A 5,805-nucleotide genomic window follows, 5' to 3' on the forward strand; every position below is an offset into this window, starting at 1 on the left:
CACCTCGCACCCTTCTATCTCCCATTCTTTACAAATTTAATTTTCTGTTGGAGCGTAATCGCGTCCCTCCGCGCATCAATTTAAATTCCTGTTGGTGAGTCTCAGCGTCCACCGCGCACCCTTCTATCTCCCATTCTTGACAATTTAATTCCCTGCTGGAGCGTAATCGCGTCCCTCCGCGCATCTTTTTCAAAAATACAAGTTTAATTTTCTGTTGGTGAGTCTCAGCGTCCACCGCGCACCCTTCTATCCTCCTTCTGGGCAATTTAATTTCCTGTTGGAGCGTAATCGCGTCCCTCCGCGCATCAGTTTAATTTTCTATTGGTGAGTCTCAGCGTCCACCGCGCACCCTTCTATCTCCCCTTCTTGAAAGATCAGAAGATCAAGTTTAATTTTTTATTGGTGAGTCTCAGCGTCCACCGCGCACCCTTCTATCCCCCTTCTTGGCAATTTAATTTCTTGTTGGAGCGTAATCGCGTCTCTCCGCGCATCTTTTTCTAAAAGACAAATTTAATTTCCTGTTGGTGAGTCTCAGCGTCCACCGCGCACCCTTCTACCTCCCCTTCATCATCATATTTAAATTTCTATTGGTGAGTCTCTGCGTCCACCGCGCACTTTTCTATCCCCCTTCTTGGAGCGTAACCGCGTCCCTCCGCGCATCTTTTTCTAATTATGACAAGTCAATTTTCTTGGCTGTTTTGATTAATAATTGTGCTTTCTCGTTCATTTTGGGTTTCTTGTTTAGAAGTTCTGATAGCTCAGACTTTTTCGACTTTGCAAAGATCACAGATGGTCAATACTTTTGTTTTATTGTGGTTCACTTGTATTCGAACTACGTTTGACCTGATTCCCATGGTGGGATACGTAGGCAACTCTATAGGAGTTCGGTCACGTGTTTTGCAACTTTATTGCATCATTTTGTTCAATAATTTCAGCCAATCGTTGACCTGTTTATTTTAACACAGGTGCAGTTAGAAGAAACAGGTAAGCAATTTGGTGTCTACGTCTTTGTCTTGACTTTCTTGAAATTTCAGACAAAGAGGGGCAAGCTGTAGACACCAAATTTTTATCAAATTTAATATTTTTCTCGATTATTTTTCTATTTGATGAGTCATTTATTTTCTTACATTTTAATGTGTATTTTTCTTATATTTGCAGGTTTGTTTTAGCAAAAGAAAAATAACAAAAAAAGAAAAATCAATTTTTAGAAAAACAAAAATTCAAAAAAAATTAAATAAAAAAAAGAAAAGGTGGAAGAATCATGATGTCTAGGCATCATGATGTCTCTAGCCATCATGATGTCTAGACATCATGATTCATTCCTTTTTGACCAGGCAACGGACTAAAGCAGCAACGGAAGAATAAAAATGGGGGAATTTTTGCAAACAAGTCCCCGGGGCTCCTTTCCACGAAACTCTCTCGGAATTCTCTCAATTCTCCCAACTCTCTAAAATTTCTCGGCTGGTTCAAGGGGCAGAAAGAAGGAAGAATTAATTTTGGCAGACGGGTCCCTGGCTCATTCTCTCGGTTGGGAGCTCCCAACGGAACAGCAAAGCAGAAAAGAAAAACTCTCTCGGGGACTTGCTCACGGAGGTCCTGAAGCCGCAGAAAAAAAAAAAATTGCTCCAGAGGCCCCTGCTCTTCTCACGGGCTCTCAACGGAAAAAGAAAGGAGTCCCTGGAGCTCCAAGGGACAGAAAGAAAAAATTCTCTCCCTAGCTCTTCTCACAAGCTCTCAACAGACGAAGGAAAAAACTGCAAGAGAGGTCCTTGGGAGCTCAGGGGACCGAAAAGAAAAAACACCCCTCATTTGCCCCCTCTGTCAGGCCTCGGTGCAGAAGAAGAAATTTGCAGAGAGGCCCCTGATTCACTCTCGCATCTCTCCCTCTCTCGGACGAAGGCTACGGACAGAAAACAGAGAGGGAAAGAAATTTTTGCAGAAGAGATCCCTGGCTCAATCTCTCTCGGTGGAGCAATGGAACAAAAGAAGGGAAGGAAGAAAATTGCTCCGAGGACCTCGACTGAGGCAGAGGCAGAAAAGAGAAGGAATTTGCAGCAGAGGTCCCTGGATCATCTCCCGAACTCTCTTCCTCTCTCTCGGACTTGGGCAGAAGAAAGAAAACAGAGCAAAAAGAAAAATGCTCCCTCCTCTCTCCCCAAAATTCAACACACCCACATACAATTCAGACACAAGCAGGTAACAACTGGACAATTGGAGCTGGAAATTGCATCAAAACTTCAGCCAAGACAATACAAACTTCATTGAGGTATTTCTTTATTTTATTTTTTCCAGTTTTTCTTTTTCCTTAATTAATTAGATTAAACTCATCCGTTGCTACCTATTTGTCTATTTCTTTCACTGATGTTGTTGAATTTTTGGGGAAGCCATGAATAAACATTAAAAAAAAATGATTTCTGTAAATGCATGTCAAGTCCTTGTGAAAATGCAAAAATAACAAAAAAGAGTTTTAGGGGGTTTGTTTTGATTTAATGTTGTAATATTTGTTGTTGATTTTATTGATTTCAGTTTATAGTTATATTGTGAAAATCACAAGGAGTGTTGTAGTATAATTTTTATAATTTTTGGTAAAAGATAAGGTGATTTGAAAAAATAAAAATCGTGGTTGTTTCTGGCATTTTGGCTATCTTCGGATTATTTTCTGTACAAACTAAATCCGAATTTGGAATCTACTCGAAAAATCGAGTGGAAGTGTGTGTTTTGATAATTTTTGGGTGACCGAAAAATCGCTGGCGATCAGCGATCGGTGGCACTGTCGGCACAGCCATTGCCGCCAACTGAATGTGGCAGGGAAATTTGCAGCGGAATGAAGATTCAGATACTTTGCAATGATTAATGGGATTTTGCATTTTTGGGCCCTCAATTTTTATATAATCTTATTGTGGCCGGAAAATATGAAAAATCGATCATTTTTCCCCTTTAAATTTTAAATTTCTTTGGTTTGTTTAATATGATTTTTGAACAGATTATTTATGAATTTTAGGATGAAATTTAAGGTTTAATATTTTTTGATAAATTTATTATTTTGATTGGGTTTGGTAAAATAATTGGAGTTTTTGGCTTGAGGTTTGTTTGGTTGGAATTTGATATAAAAATCTGGCCTATTTTGCTTGGGTTTTAGAAATGGGTTGTTGGTTTATTTTCTGAGTTTTTTTTTACTTGGGTTTAGGAGGTTAAAATCCAACATTTTGGGTTGGGATTTTGGATTGGGTTTTGATTAATTTGATTGGGTTTAATTAGTAAATAAAAAGTGGGTTGGCCTGCTGGTTTTCCTTTGGACTTTACTTGGGCTGAGTTGATTTTAGCCCGAAGAAAAATAAAGAACGGCCCAATGGCCCATTTCCTTAAATGATCTGGTGACAAATTTGCTGTTGGTCCCTGTACTTTTTATTTATTGTATTGTGGCCCTAATGACTTTTATTACTTTCAATTATGTCCCTGTTGTAATTGCAAATAGGTCCTTTAATTTTATTTTTCTTTAATTTGGACCCCATATCTTTGTGATAATTGAATTGGATCCCAAAACTTTGTTTATTTTTGCAATTAGATCCTTAACAGATTGGACTTCTTAAATAGAAGTTGCTTTTCTTCTATAATCATTGATTACACTTCATTTAAGTGTTTCAATTGATTGATTTCATTTTTATTTCCATTTGCTATGATTTATTTGTTATTTAAATTGGTGCCTTGATGATTTTGTTAATTTTGGAGGTAAATAGGGCAAATCCAATTTCCCATTAATTACCACTTCAAGGGAGGTATCTTCTTGTATCATTTTAAATCCCCTTATGTGCTCCAATGTGTTTTATGTGCAATTACATGCTTTGAGTGTTATTCTTTTATTTATTATTATTCTTTTCTTTTTATTATTGTGATTCATTTTTAATTTTATTTATTTTATTTTATTTTATTCTTGATTATTTGAGAAGGCAATTAAATGCCACAATTGTAATAGTTAGGTATTTATTTTAACTATTTATTTTATTTCCCTTTTAGATTGTAGTAGGCTTCCCCCTAATGTAATAGTTAGGGCTTGTTTGCTTTATTTACTTGGTGTGATTTGCGTGCTTCTTGCTACGTGTTACTGTTTTTCTTAGGATATTTGCATCTAGATATTATGCTTACATGTTATGTGTTACGTGCTCTTATGTGTTTATTTATTTTAATTTATATTTTATTTGTTTACTATGTATTGTTAATGCATAACGTCACCACACTAGTCTAACGCTAGTTGTGGCTTCTCCCTCTATTTACTTGCTAGTCCAACGCTAGTAAGGATTTTTAGAAATGGGCTAGTCCAACGCTAGACCCGTATATGGTTCATGCATTAGATTCATTGTCGTATGATATTCACTACATTTTCATGCATATTTTATTTTTTAGGATCTTTTCTCATTTGCATGATATTTTCTATTATATTATCCTCTACCCCTTACCCTCTACATATGTTAATCATATCATTTAGAATTGCATTTCATTTAAGAAATTGTGGAATAAGTTAGTTCATTTGCTTGTTCATATTAGAATAATTATTCTTTGAACAGGAAAATGGGTTATTATGACTTTTTTAGTTTAAATATCCCATTAATCCCTGTATAATAAAATTATGTCACGAGTTTTTGTCTCCCGTACCCATTACGATGCATCCCTATTCTTTGATCACTTATATCTATGTATAGAATTTAATTGTCTTCTTCTTTTTATTTGATTTCATCATTTGCATATTCGTGACTCCTTCAAGGTATTGTTTTGGCCTTCGCAATTAATGCGACTGGTATCAATTAAATCCTTGAATGAACATTTTGTCTCTCTCGATATTTTTATTTGCATCCATGTAAGATACATCCAAATGTGATAAATTAAGGGTTAGATTAGGAAAATTTTGACTAAACCTCGCAACTAGCTTAGACTAGGTTGAAAGGGTGCCTTAGGTTTGAGTTAATCGAACCTTTGCCTTCCCTTTCTTCAACCGTGACTCCCGAATTCATTTTTTCTGTTTTCAAAGACCTGGAGTTGTCAAAAAGGGTTTTATTTTATTTCTATTTAAAAAATATTTTTTTTTGGTGACTTGGTACACCCAAACTCAATACCAAGTGGCGACTCCTATTTTTTCTTAAAAACCCTTTTTAGACTAAATTTTGGACCCAAATCGTCGCATTTTTCAAAGTCCCATTTTAGGTCCTTTTTCACTTATTTTAAAATAAAATCACATCTTTTATAAACTCCTTTTATTTCCCATCGCGAAAAATGGGGCGCGACAAATATAATTTGCACCAATTAAATTTTGAAGAGATATTTCGACCCTCTCGATATCCATTAGGTCTAGGTTTGCATCCATGTAGTAACATCCAAATGCGATAAGTTTTATAGGTTAAATTAAGAAAATTTTTCTACTAAATAACACAACTAACCTTGGCTAGATTGAAAGGATGCCCTGGATTTTATCCTTGCCTTTTCTTTTTTCAACCGTGACTCCCGAACCCTTTTCTCTTGATTTTCGAAGACTTGGAGTCGCTTAAAATGGGGTTTCTCTACTTTTTATTTAAAATTCATTTTAGGTGACTTGGTACAAGTGGCCACTCCTATTTTTTCTTAGAAACCCTTTTGAAAGTATTATTTTGGGTCCTAATCGTCACACTTTTAAGTCCCATTTTAGGCCCTTTTCTTTTTCCTTATTCTCTAAAAATAAAAAAAAACTCGTTTTTCAATCAAAATTCATTTTTATAAACCCATAATTTATTTTTCAAAAAAAATGGGGTGTGACAGCTTGGCGACTCCACTAGGGAC

The sequence above is a fragment of the Coffea eugenioides genome, chromosome 3, assembly GCF_003713205.1.
Source record: "Coffea eugenioides isolate CCC68of chromosome 3, Ceug_1.0, whole genome shotgun sequence".
In the NCBI taxonomy this organism is placed as follows: Eukaryota; Viridiplantae; Streptophyta; class Magnoliopsida; order Gentianales; family Rubiaceae; genus Coffea; species Coffea eugenioides.